General features: G+C 47.6%; 1 pseudogene; it reads left to right on the top strand.

Annotated features, from left to right (window-relative positions):
- Positions 1–7315: 7315 nt before the first annotated feature.
- Positions 7316–26251, top strand: part of LOC124018271 — a 38190-nt pseudogene continuing 19254 nt past the window's right edge.

Below are 26251 nucleotides of genomic sequence, written 5' to 3'. Positions count from 1 at the left end.
ACACACACACACACACACACACACACACACACACACACACACACACACACACACACACACACACACACACACACACACACACACACACACACTTAATGTCTCAATTGTCTCAAGGCTTAAAAATCCTTCTTTAACCTGTCTCCTCCCATTTACATTTACACATACATTTAAGTCATTTAGCAGACGCTCTTATCCAGAGCGACTTACAAATTGGTGCATTCACCTTATGACATCCAGTGGAACAGTCACTTTACAATAGTGCATCTAAATCTTAAAGGGGGGGGATACTTATCCTATCCTAGGTACACTGATTGAAGTGGATTTAATAACAAGTGACATCAATAAGGGATCGTAGCTTTCACCAGAATTCACCTGGTCAGTCTGTCGTGGAAAGAGCAGATGTTCTTAATGTTTTCTTTATACTCAGTGTATATATAATAAATATAGCTGGACAATGTTACTAATGGAATCATAACAGCATCATTTCTCTTCACACCAGATGAGCACTACTTTCAATTGAAATTAATTCAATTTTATTTGGGGTAAAAAATAATGCATCCAACAAGATGTGCATTTGTTTACTGAAGGATAACATGTGAAAGCATTATATTATATAGGCCCAATGAAAACACTTTTTTCCATAGTGGTCCTAGATGGTACCCTGGGTACCGGTCTTTTTGGGGTAAAATCCTTGTCACTGCTGTCATTTGGCAAAAAAGACATGGAGTGTCTGGGAGTGTTTCTCCTTTGCCAAGATAATCTATCTACCTGACAGGTGTGGCATATCAAGAAGCTGTTTAAACAGCATTATAATTACACAGGTGCACCTTGTGCTGGGGATAATAAAAGGCCACTAAAATATGCAGTTTTGTCACAAAACACAATGCCACAGATGTTTCAAGCTTTGAGGGAGCGTGAAATTTGCATACTGACTGCAGGGATGTCCACGCCAGCCCAACCTACACATCCAGCGGGATCGTCTGAAACCAGCCACCCGGAAAGATGATGAAACTTAGGAGTCTGTCTGTAATAAAGCACTTTTGTGGAGAAACACTCATTCTGATTGGCTGGGCCTGGCTCCCCAGTGGGTGGGGCTATGCCTTCCCAGGCCCAGCCATGGCTGAGCCCCTTCCCAGCCATGTGAAATACAGTTATATGAAGTGTAACTCAGTAAAATCATTGAAATGTTTGCATGGTGCTTTTATATTTTTGTTCAGTATATGTTGAAAGCAGATGCTTCCACACAGGTGTGGTTTCTGAGTTGATTAAGGAATTAACATCCCATCATGCTTAGGGTCATGTATAAAAAATGCTGGGCAGGGCATGAAACAGCATTTTCCACCACCGTCAAAAAAACACCAAATTCTGGAATTTATTGTGAAAGGATGGTGTCGCATCCCTCCAATAGAGTTCCAGAGACTTGTAGAATCTATGCCAAGGCACATGGAAGCTGTTCTGGCTCGTGGTGCCCCAGCACCCTATTAAGACACTTTATGTTGGTGTTTCCTTTATTTTGGCAGTTACCTGTATGCGCTCCATTGTATCAACTGTAGGGTTGTACTGCCAAATTACATTCTGTACATTTCCTTTTCAGACAAAGGGCATAGTGTTACATCACCTCCCGTTGAAATCTAGCCAGACTCCCTCTCTCTCTCTCTCTCTCTCTCTCTCTCTCTCTCTCTCTCTCTCTCTCTCTCTCTCTCTCTCTCTCTCTCTCTCTCTCTCTCTCTCTCTCTCTATCTATCTACAGTGGGGCAAAAAAGTATTTAGTCAGCCACAAATTGTGCAAGTTCTGCCACTTAAAAAGATTAGAGAGGCCTGTAATTTCTATCATAGATACACTTCAACTATGCCAGACAAAATGAGGGGAAAAAATCCAGAAAATCACATTGTAGGTTTTTAATGAATTTATTTGCGAATTATGGTGGAAAATAAGTATTTTGTCACCTACAAACAAGCAAGATTTCTGTCTCTCACAGACCTGTAACTTCTTCTTTAAGAGGCTCCTCTGTCCTCCACTCGTTACCTGTATTAATGGCACCGATTTGAACTTGTTATCAGTATAAAAGACACCTGTCCACAACCTCAAACAGTCACACTCCAAACTCCACTATGGCCAAGACCAAAGAGCTGTCAAAGGACACCAGAAACAAAATTGTAGACCTGCACCAGGCTGGGAAGACTGAATCTGCAATAGGTAAGCAGCTTGGTTTGAAGAAATCAACTGTGGGAACAATTATTAGGAAATGGAAGACACTGATAATCTCCCTCGATCTGGGGCTCCACACATGCTCTCACCACGTGGGGTCAAAATGATCACAAGAACGGTGAGCAAAAATCCCAGAACCACACGGGGGAACCTAGTGAATGACCTGCAGATAGCTGGGACCAAAGTAACAAAGCCTACCATCAGTAACACACTACGCCGCCAGGGACTCAAATCCTGCAGTGCCAGACGTGTTCCCCTGCTTAAGCCAGTACATGTCCAGGCCCGTCTGAAGTTTGCTAGAGAGCACTTGGATGATCCAGAAGACGATTGGGAGAATGTCATATGGTCAGATGAAACCAAAATAGAACTTTTTGGTAAAAACTCAACTCGTCGTGTTTGGAGGACAAAGAATGCTGAGTTGCATCCAAAGAACACCATACCTACTGTGAAGCATGGGGGTGGAAACATCATGTTTTGGGGCTGTTTTTCTGCAAAGGGACCAGGACGACTGATCCGTGTAAAGGAAAGAATGAATGGGGCCATGTATCGTGAGATTTTGAGTGAAAACCTCCTTCCATCAGCAAGGGCATTGAAGATGAAACGTGGCTGGGTCTTTCAGCATGACAATGATCCCAAACACACCACCCGGGCAATGAAGGAGTGGCTTTGTAAGAAGCATTTCAAGGTCCTGGAGTGGCCTAGCCAGTCTCCAGATCTCAACCCCATAGAACATCTTTGGAGGGAGTTGAAAGTCTGTGTTGCCCAGCAACAGCCCCAAAACATCACTGCTCTAGAGGAGATCTGCATGGAGGAATGGGCCAAAATACCAGCAAAAGTGTGTGAAAACCTTGTGAAGACTTACAGAAAACGTTTGACCTCTGTCATTGCTAACAAAGGGTATATAACAAAGTGTTGAGAAACTTTTGTTATTGACCAAATACTTATTTTCCACCATAATTTGCATATAAATTCATTACAAATCACTACAATGTGATTTTCTGGATTTTCTTTCTAAATTTGTCTGTCATAGTTGAAGTATAACTATGATGAAAATTACAGGCCTCTCTCATCTTTTTAAGTGGGAGAACTTGCACAATTGATGGCTGACTAAATACTTTTTTCCCCCACTGTCTGTCTGTCTGTCTGTCTGTCTGTCTGTCTGTCTGTCTGTCTGTCTGTCTGTCTGTCTGTCTGTCTGTCTGTCTGTCTGTCTGTCTGTCTGTCTGTCTGTCTGTCTGTCTGTCTGTCTGTCTCTGTCTCTCTCTGTATCTCTCTTTCTCTCTGTATCTCTCTTTCTCTTCTCTGTCTCTCATATATATAAATATACAGTACCAGTCAAAGGTTTGGACACACCCACTCTATCTCATCATCTGTCTGGTATGACGCCATGTCAACATGACATCTCCTATGCTTTAACAGACATGCTACAATGTCATAAGAATGTCACAAAAAACCTGTAGGCAACAAACAGAGATTTTATTTACATTTTATGGCATAAATCATCCCCATACATTTCCAGAAATGATAAATAAATGTTTGAATGAACTCTGACCTACAAAGCAAACCAATCAATATTTAGATCAGGGATAGGCAACAAGGTTCAGAGGCGGGACGATTTTTGTCGGAGCAGATGGTTGGGGGTCCGGTACATAATAATCATTTGGCTGTCTGCTTTCCCCCTGCCGCAAGGTACTACCAAGGACACCGTGACTTGTGTGTACACTGTGACATTCAACACTGTGTGCTTGTTAAGAGTATTGTCCTTTAAACGGCGCAGTGTTCTGTTACCATGTGACGTGTGGCACCGCCCACCACTGGGGAACACATCACACACACACACACACACACACACACACACACACACACACACACACACACACACACACACACACACACACACACACACACACACACACACACACACACACACACACACACACACACACACACACACTTGAGTCTGTTTGTTTTGTCCATAGAATTTTAAATATTCAGATGTCACTGCATCCTTCCAAGTTCTTTGTGTCATCTCTAGCTGTGTAAACACATTATCACCAGTAAAACACCAGTCTCTAGACCCATAGAAAGGCCTCTCCACACCAGGGTCTCTAGACCTATAGGAAAGCCTCTCCACACCAGGGTCTCTAGCCCCATAGGAAAGCCTCTCCATACCAGGGTCTCTAGCCCCATAGGAAAGCCTCTCCATACCAGGGTCTCTAGCCCCATAGGAAAGCCTCTCCACACCAGGGTCTCTAGACCCATAGGAAAGCCTCTCCACACCAGGGTCTCTAGATCCATAGGAAAGCCTCTCCACACCAGGGTCTCTAGACCCATAGGAAAGCCTCTCCACACCAGGGTCTCTAGACCCATAGGAAAGCCTCTCCACACCAGGGTCTCTAGACCCATAGGAAAGCCTCTCCACACCAGGGTCTTTAGCCCCATAGGAAAGCCTCTCTTCACGAGGGTCTCTAGCCCCATAGGAAAGCCTCTCCACACCAGGGTCTCTAGACCCATAGGAAAGCCTCTCCATACCAGGGTCTCTAGACCCATAGGAAAGCTCCCAGGGTCTCTAGACCCATAGGAAAGCCTCTCTTCACGAGGGTCTCTAGCCCCATAGGAAAGCCTCTCCACACCAGGGTCTCTAGACCCATAGGAAAGCCTCTCCACACCAGGGTCTCTAGACCCATAGAAAAGCCTCTCCACACCAGGGTCTCTAGACCCATAGGAAAGCCTCTCCACACCAGGGTCTCTAGCCCCATAGGAAAGCCTCTCCACACCAGGGTCTCTAGACCCATAGGAAAGCCTCTCCACACCAGGGTCTCTAGCCCCATAGGAAAGCCTCTCCACACCAGGGTCTCTAGCCCCATAGGAAAGCCTCTCCACACCAGGGTCTCTAGATCCATAGGAAAGCATCTCCACACCAGGGTCTCTAGCCCCATAGGAAAGCCTCTCCACACCAGGGTCTCTAGATACATAGGAAAGCCTCTCCACACCAGGGTCTCTAGCCCCATAGGAAAGCCTCTCCATACAAGGGTCTCTAGCCCCATAGAAAAGCCTGTCCACACCAGGGTCTCTAGCCCCATAGGAAAGCCTCTCCACACAAGGGTCTCTAGCCCCATAGAAAAGCCTGTCCACACCAGGGTCTCTAGATACATAGGAAAGCCTCTCCACACAAGGGTCTCTAGCCCCATAGGAAAGCCTCTCCACACCAGGGTCTCTAGCCCCATAGGAAAGCCTCTCCACACCAGGGTCTCTAGCCCCATAGGAAAGCCTCTCCACACCAGGGTCTCTAGCCCCATAGGAAAGCCTCTCCACACCAGGGTCTCTAGCCCCATAGGAAAGCCTCTCCACACCAGGGTCTCTAGCCCCATAGGAAAGCCTCTCCACACCAGGGTCTCTAGATACATAGGAAAGCCTCTCCACACCAGGGTCTCTAGCCCCATAGGCCTCTCCACACCAAGCCCCTCTCCATACCAGGGTCTCTAGCCCCATAGGAAAGCCTCCCCAGGGTCTCTAGGAAAGCCTCTCCACACCAGGGTCTCTAGCCCCATAGGAAAGCCTCTCCACACAAGGGTCTCTAGCCCCATAGAAAAGCCTGTCCACACCAGGGTCTCTAGCCCCATAGGAAAGCCTCCACACAGGGTCTCTAGCCCCATAGAAAACACCAGGGTCTCTAGCCCCATAGAAAAGCCTGTCCACACCAGGGTCTCTAGCCCCATAGGAAAGCCTCTCCACACAAGGGTCTCTAGCCCCATAGGAAAGCCTCTCCACACCAGGGTCTCTAGCCCCATAGAAAAGCCTGTCCACACCAGGGTCTCTAGCCCCATAGAAAAGCCTCTCCACACCAGGGTCTCTAGATACATAGGAAAGCCTCTCCACACCAGGGTCTCTAGCCCCATAGGAAAGCCTCTCCACACCAGGGTCTCTAGCCCCATAGGAAAGCCTCTCCATACCAGGGTCTCTAGCCCCATAGAAAAGCCTGTCCACACCAGGGTCTCTAGCCCCATAGGAAAGCCTCTCCACACAAGGGTCTCTAGCCCCATAGAAAAGCCTGTCCACACCAGGGTCTCTAGCCCCATAGGAAAGCCTCTCCACACAAGGGTCTCTAGCCCCATAGAAAAGCCTCTCCACACAAGGGTCTCTAGCCCCATAGAAAAGCCTCTCCACACAAGGGTCTCTAGCCCCATAGAAAAGCCTCTCCACACCAGGGTCTCTAGCCCCATAGGAAAGCCTCTCCACACCAGGGTCTCTAGCCCCATAGAAAAGCCTGTCCACACCAGGGTCTCTAGCCCCATAGGAAAGCCTCTCCACACAAGGGTCTCTAGCCCCATAGGAAAGCCTCTCCACACAAGGGTCTCTAGCCCCATAGAAAAGCCTGTCCACACCAGGGCTGCAATAGGAAAATGACAGTAGAGGGTTTAGTCATATTAAAGCTCTATAGCAGCTCATGGTTATCATGTCACTGCAAGAATGGTGATGGTCATTCCTTCATTCTAGAATCAACTCTTTTTTTCTATGGGTTTTACATTCATCATCTCTCTCTCTCGCTGTCTCTCTCCCACTCCCTCTGTCTACCTACTTCTTCCCTCGCTCGTTTCTCTATGACAGTGAACTATCGCTACCTAGTGGTTTAAGGGATACCTTACTGGTCTGACTATGGACTCCAGTCTGTAACTTTACCCGGGTTGTTTACCGGACACAGATCATGTCAATGTACTAGAATAAATTCGTTTAACACTACAGTATATTGTAGCGTTCAGTTTGTTCACCAAATGTCCTTTAGGTAAGTAGGAACTGAAGTTTCAATATCCCGAAACAAGCATATCAAAACATGTTTCATTTCAAAGCTCCCCTGATAGTTTTACTGACATTCACATCACAGTCCGCGGTTAATTTTAAGTTTCAGCTTTCATTTATTCATCTTCAGATGATATCTGAGTTTCATTATTGCTTTTCCAAGAGAGTGGTCGTGGCAGGCAGACACATGCCCACATGCAGGAAACGTTGCGGTCAAGCTAGTCTCGTGTAGCCCTACCTAACTAAACAAGCTATGCATGCGCAACCACACATAGGAACACGGTATCAGGTGGAACTCGGATTTGGACGAGAGAGCGCTCGTAAAGCTTTGTGTAGAGGCGCATAGATTCTGTCTGTCGGATAGCTTTATCATTTACGAGTGTCAGATGTAGCTCGTCCGCATTCAGGAAACGGCGCAGATAAAGGCAGTTGAACCAACAACGAAGATTGATTCACCCGGCGGTTAAACTGTGGGGTAACCGCGGTCAATACTGGCCCTTTTATCTAGTTTTAAAGTGATATACTTTCAGTGTTTTGTATATTTTGTATTCGAGTTGATAATGCTGGATGGTCGAACTGATGAAGTTCACAAGAGACCTTTGCCGACTGCTGGGTATTGGAGGCGGTAAGTAAAAGTAACTGCGAGGCCACTGTAAAGTTATTGAACTCATAAATGTCTATGTATTTTACGTGTGTAGTGTTTATCGATGATCGATTTCTCGCTGGCGAGTCTACTCGACTGAAGACAAGTTACACAAGTTAACATGCTCCTATGCTGTGTGATAGCCTATTGTGATCACAAATAGGAGTGATATTATTTTGTTTATGTTAGTCATGTATGTTCCTATAAAAGGTTGCCTTGTATTTAAAGTGGCAGTCCGCAGTTGAAACCATAACAAGTCTGAGGGATGAAGTTGGAAAAATTTAACCGCTCTCAAATTCATAGTTCGAGTTACGGATGTAAGGACGGATCAGCCATGATATCAAAATTATAGTTTTATTAAATTTTTGAGCCTGTATAGTGTTTGTTTACATATACTCTGTTTACAAACATTGGAGTAAAACAAGCTTATATTCTACCCATTGATCCTCATGAGCTTAGTTCAACTGTTGCACCCATCAGAACCCAGAATATAAGCTTGTTGACTCGGGAACCCAAAAGCAAATATACTTGATTTTAAAAAAGGACCAATTTTTAAATCAAGTATATTTGCTTTTGGGTTCCAGAGTGGCACAGCGGTCTAAGGCACTGCATCTCAGTGCTAGAGTTGTCACTACAGACCCTGGTTTGATTCCAGGCTGTATCACAACTGGCCGTGATTGGATGATCCATAGGGCGGTGCACAATTGACCCAGCGTCGTCCTGGTTAGGGTTTGGCCGCTGTAGGCCGCCATTTGTAAATAAGAATTTGTTCTTAACTGACTTGCCTTGTTAAAAAAAGGTTAAATAAATTAAAATAAAACCATTTTTGCCCTCTCACTCACATAATCAGTATGTTTCTTCTTCAGTCCTTTGTGTGTTGCTTTTCTGTCTCTCTGCTCTGTCTGCATGTGCCGACACGCCACATCGGAATCTGAGACTTTGTTTCCATTATGCTTACAAGACACGGTGCAGTGCACATAGCTCAGGGGACACAGTCCTCTAAGCTCGAGGGTTGTGTGTCTTTGTGGAACAGATCTGGTCCTGTGTAGCTCAGATGCTAGGACCATGGGGCCTGTAATTCCAGGGTAGAGGGTTCAATCGCCGGGACCACCCATATGTAAATTGTATGACTGAAAGTCGCTTTGGATAAAAGAGTGTGCTAAATGGCATATGTTATGACATTAACTCTAGATGAAACTCTACCCTAAATGTAAGAGAACAAATTGATGACTAATTCCAATAGAACGTAGTCACCAGTAATTCCCAGACTCTTGTTTAAATCTAAAGGCCTTCTATTCCCTAGTTCCTGGTTTAGTCTTTTGTCTCAAATTGGTGTTGTGGTGGTGAATTCAGGACGCTTGTTCTATAAGCCAAGGCCACAGAGGACTGTAGTGTGTATACGCCAAGGCCACAGAGGACTGTAGTGTGTATACGCCAAGGCCACAGAGGACTGTAGTGTGTATACGCCAAGGCCACAGAGGACTGTAGTGTGTATACGCCAAGGCCACAGAGGACTGTAGTGTGTATACGCCAAGGCCACAGAGGACTGTAGTGTGTATACGCCAAGGCCACAGAGGACTGTAGTGTGTATACGCCAAGGCCACAGAGGACTGTAGTGTGTATACGCCAAGGCCACAGAGGACTGTAGTGTGTATACGCCAAGGCCACAGAGGACTGCAGTGTGTATAAGCCAAGGCCACAGAGGACTGCAGTGTGTATAAGCCAAGGCCACAGAGGACTGCAGTGTGTATAAGCCAAGGCCACAGAGGACTGCAGTGTGTATAAGCCAAGGCCACAGAGGACTGCAGTGTGTATAAGCCAAGGCCACAGAGGACTGCAGTGTGTATAAGCCAAGGCCACAGAGGACTGCAGTGTGTATAAGCCAAGGCCACAGAGGACTGCAGTGTGTATAAGCCAAGGCCACAGAGGACTGCAGTGTGTATAAGCCAAGGCCACAGAGGACTGCAGTGTATATAAGCCAAGGCCACAGAGGACTGCAGTGTGTATATAAGCCAAGGCCACAGAGGACTGTAGTGTGTATATAAGCCAAGGCCACAGAGGACTGTAGTGTGTATATAAGCCAAGGCCACAGAGGACTGTAGTGTGTATATAAGCCAAGGCCACAGAGGACTGTAGTGTGTATATAAGCCAAGGCCACAGAGGACTGTGTAGCTAGGCCTGGGCTATTGCACTCACTAACTGACATTGCTCAAGATACTCTCTACATGACCAAGATGCACTCTACATGACCAAGATGCACTCTGATAGACCAAGATGCACTCTGATAGACCAAGATGCACTCTGACATGACCAAGATGCACTCTACATGACCAAGATGCACTCTGATAGACCAAGATGCACTCTGATAGACCAAGATGCACTCTACATGACCAAGATGCACTCTACATGACCAAGATGCACTCTACATGACCAAGATGCACTCTGATAGACCAAGATGCACTCTACATGACCAAGATGCACTCTACATGACCAAGATGCACTCTACATGACCAAGATGCACTCTACATGACCAAGATGCACTCTGCTAGACCAAGATGCACTCTGATAGACCAAGATGCACTCTACATGACCAAGATGCACTCTACATGACCAAGATGCACTCTACATGACCAAGATGCACTCTGCTAGACCAAGATGCACTCATGACCAAGATGCACTCTACATGACCAAGATGCACTCTACATGACCAAGATGCACTCTACATGACCAAGATGCACTCTGATAGACCAAGATGCACTCTGATAGACCAAGATGCACTCTGATAGACCAAGATGCACTCTACATGACCAAGATGCACTCTACATGACCAAGATGCACTCTACATGACCAAGATGCACTCTGCTAGACCAAGATGCACTCTGATAGACCAAGATGCACTCCAATTGACCAAGATGCACTGCAATTAGACCAAGATGCACTCTGCTAGACCAAGATGCACTCTGCTAGACCAAGATGCACTGCAATTGACCAAGATGCACTCTGCTAGACCAAGATGCACTCTGCTAGACCAAGATATAGGAATCAAACCTGCAATAATTGGGCCATGCTTTTAACAAAATGTCAATGCACACTTTTGTGAAACACATAATGAACCCTTGTATGTAGATACCTGTAATGTTCCACACTTCCACAGTAGGCTAACAACATGTATTTAAACAGTAATACTCCACACTCTAATTGATACCCCCAATCAACAAGTTGCTAGAGAGAGAGCCGGCTGGGATATACATAACATTCCTTTCTTCCACAGTAAACCTAAACTAGTTAAACATCATTCCCAGGCTTTCAGCACCTCTGATTTTGTCAGATGAAGGTGTTGCAACAGCATCCGAGCAGAGAGCAGAGAGTCAGACAATCTGGACGTGTCATCAGTCTACCAGGTTGTTGTTGTTGTGGTATTCAAATGAGAGGCACCTGATCGCTGTCATCACACTGAAGAGGCCGTGTACGTTTGACGATAACATCTGGGGCTGTCCTCGTTCTAAATGGCGTTCCACCAGGAGGAAATATTTTACTTTCAGTTTGATTGTCCTCTGACTTTTAGCTGCCTGAGAAATCCTCTTCTGTGATGACTCACACACACACTACAGTCCTCTGTGGCCTTGTTTGGTCAAACCAGAAGGATGTCTTTGAAGTGTCATAAGAGAATGTAGGGAATGGATTAGAGCTGAACTGTTCCATTATACTACAGGGGAAACATGGATTTTTTTGCTGACACAGACAGAACCCTCCCCACCCGTCTGTTTCATTGGGGGATGAGGGTGATGAGGGTGGTATGGAGATGGGTTGTGTTGTGTGTATTCTTTGTGGTTTACTGTGTGGTGGCTAACTACTAACAAAGTGTTCCGCTTTGATTTGACTCCCTTCTGTCCTCTTCTCTGGTCTGTCAGCTTAAGGCATTATGGGTGATGGGGGGGAGGGGTACTTTGTCTCTGAGTGGCAGGAAACCACAGGCATGCAGAGAGAGAGAGATATAAATACCACCAATATTTATCTGTTTATCGTCCCCTGCTATTCGAACTACAACTATTTACACATTGTTAAAACGGCTGATAATATAACACTTGAAATGTCTATTTTTTTCAACCTTTAAGTGCAATGTTTACTGTTAATTTCAAATAGTTTTTTTGTTTGATGTTGTTCAATTAGTTTCTTCTCACTTGTTTATTTCACCTGCTTTGGCAATGTAAACATACAGTATGTTCCCCATGCCAATTAAACCCTTTGAATTTAATTGAGAGAGGGTGGCAGAGAGAGAGGGTGGCAGAAGAGGGAGAAAAAGAGATGTTAAGAGAGAGGAGTGGCAGAGAGAGAGACTGAGAGCATGGCAGAGAGAGAGAGACTGAGAGCATGGAAGAGAGAGAGGAGTGGCAGAGAGAGGAGTGGCAGAGAGAGGAGTGGCAGAGAGAGAGAGACTGAGAGCATGGCAGAGAGAGGAGTGGCAGAGAGAGAGACTGAGAGCATGGCAGAGAGAGAAGGAGTGGCAGAGAGAGAAGGAGTGGCAGAGAGAGGAGTGGCAGAGAGAGGAGTGGCAGAGAGAGAGAGACTGAGAGCATGGCAGAGAGAGGAGTGGCAGAGAGAGAGACTGAGAGCATGGCAGAGAGAGAAGGAGTGGCAGAGAGAGAAGGAGTGGCAGAGAGAGGAGTGGCAGAGAGAGAGAGACTGAGAGCATGGCAGAGAGAGGAGTGGCAGAGAGAGAAGGAGTGGCAGAGAGAGAGACTGAGAGCATGGCAGAGAGAGAGAGACTGAGAGCATGGAAGAGAGAGAAGGAGTGGCAGAGAGAGGAGTGGCAGAGAGAGGAGTGGCAGAGAGAGAGAGACTGAGAGCATGGCAGAGAGAGGAGTGGCAGAGAGAGAGACTGAGAGCATGGCAGAGAGAGAAGGAGTGGCAGAGAGAGAAGGAGTGGCAGAGAGAGGAGTGGCAGAGAGAGGAGTGGCAGAGAGAGAGAGACTGAGAGCATGGCAGAGAGAGGAGTGGCAGAGAGAGAGACTGAGAGCATGGCAGAGAGAGAAGGAGTGGCAGAGAGAGAAGGAGTGGCAGAGAGAGGAGTGGCAGAGAGAGAGAGACTGAGAGCATGGCAGAGAGAGGAGTGGCAGAGAGAGAAGGAGTGGCAGAGAGAGGAGTGGCAGAGAGAGAGAGACTGAGAGCATGGCAGAGAGAGGAGTGGCAGAGAGAGAGACTGAGAGCATGGCAGAGAGAGGAGTGGCAGAGAGAGAGAGACTGAGAGCATGGCAGAGAGAGGAGTGGCAGAGAGAGAGACTGAGAGCATGGCAGAGAGAGAAGGAGTGGCAGAGAGAGAGAGACTGAGAGCATGGCAGAGAGAGGAGTGGCAGAGAGAGAGAGACTGAGAGCATGGCAGAGAGAGGAGTGGCAGAGAGAGAGACTGAGAGCATGGCAGAGAGAGAAGGAGTGGCAGAGAGAGAGAGACTGAGAGCATGGCAGAGAGAGGAGTGGCAGAGAGAGAGAGACTGAGAGCATGGCAGAGAGAGGAGTGGCAGAGAGAGAGACTGAGAGCATGGCAGAGAGAGAGAGACTGAGAGCATGGCAGAGAGAGGAGTGGCAGAGAGAGAGAGACTGAGAGCATGGCAGAGAGAGGAGTGGCAGAGAGAGAGAGACTGAGAGCATGGCAGAGAGAGGAGTGGCAGAGAGAGAGACTGAGAGCATGGCAGAGAGAGGAGTGGCAGAGAGAGAGACTGAGAGCATGGCAGAGAGAGAGAGACTGAGAGCATGGCAGAGAGAGGAGTGGCAGAGAGAGAGACTGAGAGCATGGCAGAGAGAGAGAGACTGAGAGCATGGCAGAGAGAGGAGTGGCAGAGAGAGAGACTGAGAGCATGGCAGAGAGAGAGAGACTGAGAGCATGGCAGAGAGAGGAGTGGCAGAGAGAGAGACTGAGAGCATGGCAGAGAGAGAAGGAGTGGCAGAGAGAGAGACTGAGAGCATGGCAGAGAGAGGAGTGGCAGAGAGAGAGACTGAGAGCATGGCAGAGAGAGAGAGACTGAGAGCATGGCAGAGAGAGGAGTGGCAGAGAGAGAGACTGAGAGCATGGCAGAGAGAGAGACTGAGAGCATGGCAGAGAGAGAAGGAGTGGCAGAGTGAGTGAGACAGAGCATGGCAGAGAGAGGAGTGGCAGAGTGAGTGAGACTGAGAGCATGGCAGAGAGAGAGACTGAGAGCATGGCAGAGAGAGAAGGAGTGGCAGAGTGAGTGAGACTGAGAGCATGGCAGAGAGAGAGACTGAGAGCATGGCAGAGAGAGAAGGAGTGGCAGAGTGAGTGAGACTGAGAGCATGGCAGAGAGAGAGACTGAGAGCATGGCAGAGAGAGAAGGAGTGGCAGAGAGAGAGACTGAGAGCATGGCAGAGAGAGAGACTGAGAGCATGGCAGAGAGAGAGACTGAGAGCATGGCAGAGACCCTAGAGCATGGCAGAGAGAGAGAGAGACTGAGAGCATGGCAGAGAGAGAGACTGAGAGCATGGCAGAGAGAGAGACTGAGAGCATGGCAGAGAGAGAAGGAGTGGCAGAGGGAGTGAGGCTGAGAGCATGGCAGAGAGACTGAGAGCATGGCAGAGAGAGAGACTGAGAGCATGGCAGAGAGAGAAGAGAGAGAGGGGGAGGTAAAGTCCTTTCCCATCATTTTTCTGTTCCCTATCAAAGTAGTGTAACACAAACAGCTTCTCTGCTGGCCTTGGGAACCAGATTCACAACATGGTTTTCATATCGCACAAGAAAGAAGGGTGGTTTTTCTGACAATGATGCTGCTTGTTTCTTAGCAGTGTAAGTTGTGTTTCAGTCAATGTTTATTTCTAACATAGGCTCAGTAAGAATTGATGGAAACAAAGACACAAAACTAACTAATATAAACTAATATGAGATGTTTAGACAAGGGTCGTTAAGTAGGGCACTGAAAAGTTTTGAAACTGAAATGAGTTTCTTATTTGAAGAGATCAGGAAGTACCTTCCAGTTTCTAAAAGTTTCCCCAGTTTTGTGACAACTGAACATGACCCAGGGAGGAGCCGTTGTGTGTTTAAGGGGAGTGAGCCGTTGTTGACCGAGGTAACCCAACATTTCAGAATGTTCCGATAGAAATGCATTGTGTAGATATGATTGTCTATCTATCATGTCGAATAAGTCATGCTCTATATTATTCATTGCATTTCTATCTGCAATGTTCTGAACGTTTCACCTTACGGAACAAGAGCCCAGATGTCAGTCAGCCAGCCAGTCAGAAGTGCTGACAACGGCATGCAGGCTTCGCTCTCTGTCCTTGTGAGAAGCAAACATACTGGTTGGATCAGGCCCTTTTCCTGTGCTAACTTTGCAGCTTGATTACTCCATTATGAAGATTGAGAATATCTCATTCCACACATGGTTTAACACTTGCGTCAAGATGAGGTTGTTTGAGGCTGTTTTGAGTATATTTGTCATGGTTGGAGTTGAGTTGGGCCGCATCTCAAATGGCTCCCTGTTCCCTTTATAGTGCACTACTTTTTCCCAGGGCCGATAGGGCTTCGGCATGCTTTGATTCAGCTGGCGCCCTACTCTGCCAGGCGAACTGAACGAGTGTGCTCACGTACTCCCTTAAAAGACTGTTGCTTAAAAGAAACAGAAAACGGCAATAGTACGTTTTGTTCATCTTGAGTCGCCGCAGCCAGTATACACTTCCTCAAAATAGTTAGAATTCATCGAACTCATGAAATCTGTCATTCATTTGGACTTTTTTTTTGGTAAGGAGATCTTAGTCAAACAATAGTACATTTAACTAAGATATTTGGTGCAGTATTTTTCAAGGGGAAGGGAAAGGGGATACCTAGTCCGTTGTACATCTGAATGCATTTAACCGAAATGTGTCTTCCACATTTTAACCCAACTGCTCTGCATCAGAGAGGTGCAGGGGGCTGCCTTGTTGTTGGCTAACTGCCTTGCTCAAGGGCAGAACTGCAGATTTTTCCACCTTTCCGGCTTAGGGATTCGAACCAGTGACCTTTCGGTTACTGGCTCAATGCCCTTAACCGCTAGGAAATGAGTGTTCCATAAATGAATGTTCTATAAATGAGTGTTCTATAAATGAAGTGATGAAGACACTTCACTGAAGAATCCCTACTGTTGACCAATAACCGATGAAGGGGTGTCGACTTCAGTTTGCCTTGTGAAACGTTGTGCGCCCGTACAGCCACAAAAACACCTGCCGAAGACCAAAACAAACAAACATCACAGAAATACACGTACAAACTGTTTCTGCTGGGAAGAACACAGAGGCCTTTACATAATGTAAAATAACATCCTATTACTTATAGGCCTGTTGGGTCCCAGAGGTCACACGCACGGATGCATACACACACACAGGCACACACACGTTCCTCCTCTCTTCCGTTGCCCCTCTCTGGGTGTGTTTGCGTCTGGCTGCTAATGCCAAACAGATAGAGTTTCTCTTCCTTCCTCAGGCCCAGGCGACAGGCCTGCTGCTGGTTGGTCAGTGGTGGTTCTATTTCTGGACTTACAGGGATCCTTCTGTAAGTCTGAGTCCCAAATGGCACCATTTCCCTATTTAGTGCACTTCCTTTGACCAGGGGCCATAGGGGAGTGGTGGAGGATAGGGTTTCATTTGGGACGCACCCCAGTTCTTCCGTCTCTGAACATCTGTTCTGGCTGCCGTCACCTCACAGGCTGACCGAGGTGGAATCACAAGGCAAACATATTCCTTTAGCCCTCTGTTTGGTTTCAGGTCTTCTGGCATTCTTTTTTTTATTGACATTGTTTTGTTGAGAGAGAGAGGATTTGAAAACGAATTAAACAAATCCAGCATTGATAACACTCATATCTTCTAGGTGAAATACCAGTGTGTAATCACAGCAGCGAGATGTGTGGCCCGTTGCCATGAGAAAAGGGCAGCCAGTGGAGCACAAAAGCATTATAAATACCACCACTATTTATCTGTTTATCGTCCCCCACTATTCATACTACAACTATTTGCACATTACTAAAACATAGCTGATAATAACACTTACATTGTCTATATTTTATCAACCTTTTTGAGTGAGACGTTCACTTGTCATTTCTAATAGTTTTTTGTTGAAGTTGTTCAATTAGTTTCTTCTCACTTTTGTTATTTCACCTGCTTTGGCAATATAGACATACAGTATGTCCCCCATGTCAATAAAACCCAATGTAAACATACAGTATGTCCCCATGCCAATAAAACCCAATGTAGACATACAGTATGTCCCCATGTCAATAAAACCCAATGTAGACATACAGTATGTCCCCCATGTCAATAAAACCCAATATAGACATACAGTATGTCCCCCATGTCAATAAAACCCAATATAGACATACAGTATGTCCCCCATGTCAATAAAACCCAATATAGACATACAGTATGTCCCCATGTCAATAAAACCCAATGTAAACATACAGTATGTCCCCCATGTCAATAAAACCCAATATAGACATACAGTATGTCCCCCATGTCAATAAAACCCAATGTAAACATACAGTATGTCCCCATGCCAATAAAACCCAATGTAGACATACAGTATGTCCCCCATGCCAATAAAACCCAATGTAGACATACAGTATGTCCCCCATGCCAATAAAACCCAATGTAAACATACAGTATGTCCCCATGCCAATAAAACCCAATGTAGACATACAGTATGTCCCCCATGTCAATAAAACCCAATGTAGACATACAGTATGTCCCCCATGTCAATAAAACCCCATGTAAACATACAGTATGTCCCCATGCCAATAAAACCCAATGTAAACATACAGTATGTCCCCATGCCAATAAAACCCAATGTAGACATACAGTATGTCCCCCATGCCAATAAAACCCCATGTAGACATACAGTATGTTCCCCATGTCAATAAAACCCCATGTAGACATACAGTATGTTCCCCATGCCAATAAAACCCAATGTAGACATACAGTATGTTCCCCATGTCAATAAAACCCCATGTAAACATACAGTATGTCCCCCATGCCAATAAAACCCAATGTAAACATACAGTATGTTCCCCATGCTAATAAAACCCAATGTAAACATACAGTATGTCCCCATGCCAATAAAACCCAATGTAAACATACAGTATGTTCCCCATGCCAATAAAACCCCATGTAAACATACAGTATGTTCCCCATGCCAATAAAACCCCATGTAAACATACAGTATGTTCCCCATGCCAATAAACCCCATGTAAACATACAGTATGTTCCCCATGCCAATAAAACTCAATGTAAACATACAGTATGTCCCCATGCCAATAAAACCCAATGTAAACATACAGTATGTTCCCCATGTCAATAAAACCCCATGTAGACATACAGTATGTCCCCATGCTAATAAAACCCAATGTAAACATACAGTATGTTCCCCATGTCAATAAAACCCAATGTAAACATACAGTATGTACCCATGCTAATAAAACCCCATGTAAACATACAGTATGTCCCCATGCCAATAAAACCCAATGTAGACATACAGTATGTTCCCCATGCCAATAAAACCCCATGTAAACATACAGTATGTTCCCCATGCCAATAAACCCCATGTAAACATACAGTATGTTCCCCATGCCAATAAAACTCAATGTAAACATACAGTATGTCCCCATGCCAATAAAACCCAATGTAAACATACAGTATGTTCCCCATGTCAATAAAACCCCATGTAGACATACAGTATGTCCCCCATGCTAATAAAACCCAATGTAAACATACAGTATGTTCCCCATGTCAATAAAACCCAATGTAAACATACAGTATGTTCCCAATGTAAACCCATGCCAATAAAACCCAATGTAGACATACAGTATGTTCCCCATGTCAATAAAACCCAATGTAAACATACAGTATGTTCCCCATGCCAATAAAACCCCATGTAAACATACAGTATGTTCCCCATGTCAATAAAACCCCATGTAAACATACAGTATGCTCCCCATGCCAATAAAACCCAATGTAGACATACAGTATGTTCCCCATGTCAATAAAACCCAATGTAAACATACAGTATGTTCCCCATGTCAATAAAACCCAATATAGACATACAGTATGTTCTCCATGTCAATAAAACCCAATGTAAACATACAGTATGTTCCCCATGCCAATAAAACCCAATGTAAACATACAGTATGTTCCCCATGCCAATAAAACCCAATGTAAACATACAGTATGTTCCCAATGTAAATATACAGTATGTTCCCAATGTAAATATACAGTATGTTCCCCATGCCAATAAAACCCAATGTAAACATACAGTATGTTCCCAATGTAAATATACAGTATGTTCCCAATGTAAATATACAGTATGTTCCCAATGTAAATAAAACCCAATGTAAATATACAGTATGTTCCCCATGCCAATAAAACCCATTGAATGGAGAGAGAGACTGAGAGCATGGAAGAGAGAGAGGAGTGGCAGAGAGAGAGGGAGTGAGACTGAGAGCATGGCAGAGAGAGAGGGAGTGAGACTGAGAGCATGGCAGAGAGAAGGAGTGAGACTGAGAGCATGGCAGAGAGAGGCTGAGCTCATGGCAGAGAGAGGAGTGGCAGAGGGAGTGAGACTGAGAGCATGGCAGAGAGAGAGACTGAGAGCATGGCAGAGAGAGAGACTGAGAGCATGGCAGAGAGAGAGGCTGAGAGCATGGCAGAGAGAGGAGTGGCAGAGGGAGTGAGACTGAGAGCATGGAAGAGAGAGAGACTGAGAGCATGGCAGAGAGAGAGGGAGTGAGGTTGAGAGCATGGCAGAGAGAGGCTGAGAGCATGGCAGAGAGAGGAGTGGCAGAAGGAGTGAGACTGAGAGCATGGCAGAGCGAAGGAGTGAGACTGAGAGCATGGCAGAGAGAGGAGTGAGACTGAGAGCATGGCAGAGAGAAGGAGTGAGACTGAGAGCATGGCAGAGAGAGAATAGGGAGAGACAGAGCATGGCAGAGAGAGAAGAGAGAGAGACTGAGAGCATGGCAGAGAGAGAATAGGGAGAGACAGAGCATGGCAGAGAGAGAAGAGAGAGAGACTGAGAGCATGGCAGAGAGAGAATAGGGAGAGACAGAGCATGGCAGAGAGAGAAGAGAGAGAGACTGAGAGCATGGCAGAGAGAGAATAGGGAGAGACAGAGCATGGCAGAGAGAGAAGAGAGAGCGACTGAGAGCATGGCAGAGAGAGAAGAGAGAGCGACTGAGAGCATGGCAGAGAGAGAAGAGGGAGAGACTGAGAGCATGGCAGAGAGAGAAGAGGGAGAGACTGAGAGCATGGCAGAGAGAGAAGAGAGAGCGACTGAGAGCATGGCAGAGAGAGAAGAGAGAGAGACTGAGAGCATGGCAGAGAGAGAATAGGGAGAGACAGAGCATGGCAGAGAGAGAAGAGAGAGAGACTGAGAGCATGGCAGAGAGAGAAGAGGGAGAGACTGAGAGCATGGCAGAGAGAGAAGAGAGAGCGACTGAGAGCATGGCAGAGAGAGAAGAGAGAGACTGAGAGCATGGCAGAGAGAGAGAGGGAGAGACTGAGAGCATGGCAGAGAGAGAAGAGGGAGGAGAGACAGAGCATGGCAGAGAGAGAAGAGAGAGAGAGAGACTGAGAGCATGGCAGAGAGAGAAGAGGGAGAGACTGAGAGCATGGCAGAGAGAGAAGAGGGAGAGACTGAGAGCATGGCAGAGAGAGAGAGGGGGAGGTACAGTCCTTCCCTATCAAAGTAGTGTAAGATAAACAGCTTCTCTGATGGCCTTGGGAACCAGATTCACAACATGTGGTTTTCATTTCGCACCAGATTTGTTTTGTGTCCAACACCGTTGCTGCTTGTGTCACGTATACTCCCTCTCCGGGCTCGAGGTCGTCAGGCTCATTATTACGCACACCTGTCACCATTGTTATGCACATCAGCGCCTCGTCAGACTCACCTGGACTCCATCACCTGCCTGATTACCTTCCCTCTATATGTCACTCCCTTTGGTTCCTTCCCCAGGCGTTATTGACTCTGTGTTCCATGTCTGTACACTACGCGTGTCTCTCGTTGTTTAGTTATTAAAGATCCACTCCCTGTACTTGCTTCCTGACTCCCAGTGTAGACGGTACGGCTTGTTTCTAAGTAAGTCGTGTTTCAGTCATCGTTTCATTCTAACAGGCTCTGTAAAAATGGGATGAAAAAAGACAAACTAATATGAGCCGTTTAGACGAGGGTTGTTAAGTAGGGCACTGAAAAGTTTTGACACGGAAATTAGTTTCTTATTTGAAGAGCTCAGGAAGTACCTTCTAGCTTCAATCAGTTTCTCAAAGTTTCCCCAGAACTCAAATGTGTTTCACTTGAAATGAAACTGAATGAATGAGCGATCAGGCTGGATCCACCAGGCGAGCGGTTTCCTGATTGTGAGGCTTGAGTGAATAAGCCAGAAACAAGGACGCTGATGGAAATAAAGAATGAAACCATTGTAGGCAGCTTCCCTGTGTGCAGGAATACTATGGACCCTGCCAGGCGCAGCACCAATAGGTCTAGGCTGCTTCTTAAATGGCATCCTTTTCCCTAGGTAGTGCACTACTATTGACACTATGGGCCCTGGTTAAAAGTGGTGCACTACATAGTGCACTAATTCTGACCATGACCCAAAATAGTTTACTAAATAATATAGGGTGCCATTTGGGATGTACTCTATGAGTGTGTTGGGTGGAGGGGGAAGAGTCTCATTTCTTGTTGGTAAGGCAACGATACACTTCCTGTATGGATCCACTGGTCCAATATGTTTCCACCCAAAGAACAAAGGAGAATCTCTAGCAGCATGTGCACTGTACTGTGTTCTCTCGTCTCCTCCCTGTCCTCTTTATTCCCTCTCCTTTCCCTCCAGTCCCCATCTCAATGAGACTAACCTGTAGGGGAGAGTGGGGTATGTTGAGACATTTCTTACATTCAGCATCACTACGTCAAGGGAAATATAGTATTCTTTCTAACAACAATATCTACATATATTTCAGGATGTTGTGTATCCCTGGAAAGAATCAGAATCCATTCAAACATGGATATATCTGGGCTGCTGCCTCCTTCTCCTCCTCTTCCTCTGTCTCTTTCTCCTCCTCTTCCTCTGTCTCTTTCTCCTCCTCTTCCTCTGTCTCTTTCTCCTCCCTGTTCTTTCTCCTCCTCTTCCTCTGTCTCTTTCTCCTCCTCTTCCTCTGTCTCTTTCTCCTCCTCTTCCTCTGTCTCTTTCTCCTCCTTGTTCTCTTTGTTCTCCTCATCTTCCTCTGTCTCTTTCTCCTCCCTGTACTCTTTCTCCTCCTCCTCTTCCTCTGTCTCTTTCTCCTCCCTGTTCTCTTTGTTCTCCTCCTCTTCCTCTGTCTCTTTCTCCTCCCTGTTCTCTTTCTCCTCCTCTTCCTCTGTCTCTTTCTCCTCCTCTGTCTCTTTCTCTGTCTTCTCTCCTCCTCTTCCTCTCTTCTCTCCCTGTCTCTTTCTCTTTCTCTCCCTCTTCCTCTGTCTCTTTCTCCTCCCCTCTTCTCCTCCTCTTCCTCTCTCTTTCCTCTCCCTGTTCTCTCCTCCCTGTTCTCTTTGTTCTCCTCCTTCCTCTGTCTCTTTCTCCTCCCTGTTCTCTTCTCCTCCTCCCTGTCTCTTTCTCCTCCCTGTTCTCTTTGTTCTCCTCCTCTGTCTCTTTCTCCTCCTCCTCTTCCTCTGTCTCTTTCTCCTCTCTGTTCTCTTTGTTCTCCTCCTCCAAAGTCTCTAACTTTCTCAGTGAGACCAATCTGTAAAGATCATGTTACAAAAGTAACACTAAACAAACACCAAAGTGTTTTCTTTGGTTCATTTGTGTTCGATCTCTGGTTATGTGTGTTTCTAGATGTGCCAGGTGAGCAGGAGGAGATGGAGTGGGGAGGAGGAAGAGGAGGAAGAGGGGGTCCAGGTCCAGCTGCGGGTGGAGAGGTCCTGAGTGGGGAGGAGGAGTTGAGTGAGGAGGAGAAGACCAGAAGGAGAGCAGAGAGACGCAGGGCTAAGAGAAAGGTGAGTGGAACACACACACACTTGTACTACGTCAGACCTATACCACATCATAATCAACCTGGTAACACTTCAAATGAAGTTTCTCTTCTACCTGTGTAACCTGTAATAACACTGTCATTACTACAGTAACATTGTTGCTACATAGTCATTAAGAAATGTCTGTAATTATTGTTAATGAATGAATAATTAATGACGTAATAGAGTTGACCTGGTCCACCTGCCATCATCTCTGTTGTACCCGGTCCACCTGCCATCATCTCTGTTGTACCCGGTCCACCTGCCATCATCTCTGTTGTACCCGGTCCACCTGCCATCATCTCTGTTGTACCCGGTCCACCTGCCATCATCTCTGTTGTACCCGGTCCACCTGCCATCATCATCTCTGTTGTACCCGGTCCACCTGCCATCATCTCTGTCATACCCGGTCCACCTGCCATCATCTCTGTTGTACCCGGTCCACCTGCCATCATCATCTCTGTTGTACCCGGTCCACCTGCCATCATCATCTCTGTTGTACCCGGTCCACCTGCCATCATCTCTGTTGTACCCGGTCCACCTGCCATCGTCATCTCTGTCATACCCGGTCCACCTGCCATCATCTCTGTCATACCCGGTCCACCTGCCATCATCTCTGTTGTACCCGGTCCACCTGCCATCATCTCTGTTGTACCCGGTCCACCTGCCATCATCTCTGTCGTACCCGGTCCACCTGCCATCGTCATCTCTGTCGTACCCGGTCCACCTGCCATCGTCATCTCTGTCGTACCCGGTCCACCTGCCATCGTCATCTCTGTCATACCCGGTCCACCTGCCATCATCTCTGTTGTACCCGGTCCACCTGCCATCATCTCTGTTGTACCCGGTCCACCTGCCATCATCTCTGTTGTACCCGGTCCACCTGCCATCATCTCTGCCACCCGGTCCACCTGCCATCATCTCTGTTGTACCCGGTCCACCTGCCATCGTCATCTCTGTCGTACCCGGTCCACCTGCCATCGTCATCTCTGTCGTACCCGGTCCACCTGCCATCATCATCTCCGGTCCACCTGCCATCATCTCTGTTGTACCCGGTCCACCTGCCATCATCTCTGTTGTACCCGGTCCACCTGCCTGTCATCTCTGTGTACCCGGTCCACCTGCCATCATCTCTGTTGTACCCGGTCCACCTGCCATCATCTCTGTTGTGCCGTCATCCTGGTCCACCTGCCATCATCTCTGTCGTACCCGGTCCACCTGCCATCATCTCTGTCGTACCCGGTCCACCTGCCATCATCGGTCCACCTGCCATCATCTCTGTCATAGCCGGTCCACCTGCCATCGTCATCTCTGTCATACCCGGTCCACCTGCCATCGTCATCTCTGTCGTACCCGGTCCACCTGCCATCATCTCTGTTGTACCCGGTCCACCTGCCATCATCTCTGTTGTACCCGGTCCACCTGCCATCATCTCTGTTGTACCCTGTTCCACCTGCCATCAGGCCACCCGGTCCGCCTGCCATCGTCATCTCTGTCGTACCCGATCCGCCTGCCATCGTCATCTCTGTCGTACCCGGTCCACCTGCCATCATCTCTGTTGTACCCGGTCCACCTGCCATCATCTCTGTTGTACCCGGTCCACCTGCCATCATCTCTGTCGTACCCGGTCCACCTGCCATCATCTCTGTTGTACCCGGTCCACCTGCCATCATCTCTGTTGTACCCGGTCCACCTGCCATCATCTCTGTTGTACCCTGGTCCACCTGCCATCATCTCTGTCGTACCCGGTCCACCTGCCCATCATCTCTGTGTCCCGGTCCACCTGCCATCATCTCTGTTGTACCCGGTCCACCTGCCATCATCTCTGTTGTACCCGGTCCACCTGCCATCATCTCTGTTGTACCCGGTCCACCTGCCATCATCTCTGTTGTACCCGGTCCACCTGCCATCGTCATCTCTGTCGTACCCGGTCCACCTGCCATCGTCATCTCTGTCGTACCCGGTCCACCTGCCATCATCTCTGTTGTACCCGGTCCACCTGCCATCATCTCTGTTGTACCCGGTCCACCTGCCATCATCTCTGTTGTACCCGGTCCACCTGCCATCATCTCTGTTGTACCCGGTCCACCTGCCATCATCATCTCTGTCGTACCCGATCCACCTGCCATCGTCATCTCTGTCGTACCCGGTCCGCCTGCCATCGTCATCTCTGTCGTACCCGGTCCACCTGCCATCGTCATCTCTGTTGTACCCGGTCCACCTGCCATCGTCATCTCTGTCGTACCTGGTCCACCTGCCATCATCTCTGTTGTACCTGGTCCACCTGCCATCATCTCTGTCGTACCTGGTCCACCTGCCATCATCTCTGTTGTACCTGGTCCACCTGCCATCATCTCTGTCGTACCTGGTCCACCTGCCATCATCTCTGTTGTACCTGGTCCACCCGGTCCACCTGCCATCATCTCTGTTGTACCTGGTCCACCTGCCATCATCATCTCTGTCACCTGGTCCACCTGCCATCATCTCTGTTGTACCTGGTCCACCTGCCATCATCTCTGTTGTACCTGGTCCACCTGCCATCGTCATCTCTGTCGTACCTGGTCCACCTGCCATCGTCATCTCTGTCGTACCCGGTCCACCTGCCATCATCTCTGTTGTACCTGGTCCACCTGCCATCATCATCTCTGTCGTACCGGTCCACCTGCCATCATCATCTCTGTACCCGTCCACCTGGTCCACCTGCCATCATCTCTGTTGTACCCGGTCCACCTGCCATCATCTCTGTTGTACCCTGGTCCACCTGCCATCATCTCTGTCGTACCCGGTCCGCCTGCCATCGTCATCTCTGTCGTACCTGGTCCATCCTGTCCACCTGCCATCATCTCTGTCGTACCTGGTCCGCCTGCCATCGTCATCTCTGTCGTACCTGGTCCACCTGCCATCGTCATCTCTGTCCACCTGTCACCTGGTCCACCTGCCATCATCTCTGTTGTACCTGGTCCACCTGCCATCATCTCTGTTGTACCTGGTCCACCTGCCATCATCTCTGTTGTACCCGGTCCACCTGCCATCATCTCTGTTGTACCCGGTCCACCTGCATCATCGGTCCACCTCTGTCATCTGTGTACCTGGTCCACCTGCCATCGTCATCTCTGTCGTACCCGGTCCACCTGCCATCATCTCTGTTGTACCCGGTCCACCTGCCATCATCTCTGTCGTGTCCACCTGCCATCATCTCTGTTGTACCCGGCCATCATCTCCACCTGCCATCATCTCTGTTGTACCCGGTCCACCTGCCATCATCTCTGTTGTACCCGATCCGCCTGCCATCATCTCTGTGCCGGTCCGCCTGCCATCATCTCTGTCGTACCCGGTCCACCTGCCATCATCTCTGTCGTACCCGGTCCACCTGCCATCATCTCTGTCGTACCCGGTCCACCTGCCATCATCTCTGTCGTACCCGGTCCGCCTGCCATCGTCATCTCTGTCGTACCTCCGCCTGCCATCGTCATCTCTGTCGTACCTGGTCCGCCTCATCATCTCTGTCGTACCTGGTCCGCCTGCCATCGTCATCTCTGTCGTACCTGGTCCGCCTGCCATCGTCATCTCTGTCGTACCTGGTCCGCCTGCCATC

This window comes from Oncorhynchus gorbuscha, unplaced genomic scaffold (assembly GCF_021184085.1).
Source record: "Oncorhynchus gorbuscha isolate QuinsamMale2020 ecotype Even-year unplaced genomic scaffold, OgorEven_v1.0 Un_scaffold_460, whole genome shotgun sequence".
NCBI classification, from domain to species: Eukaryota; Metazoa; Chordata; class Actinopteri; order Salmoniformes; family Salmonidae; genus Oncorhynchus; species Oncorhynchus gorbuscha.
Note: the sequence above shows the minus strand (reverse complement) of the source record. Positions and strands in the feature narration are given on the sequence as shown.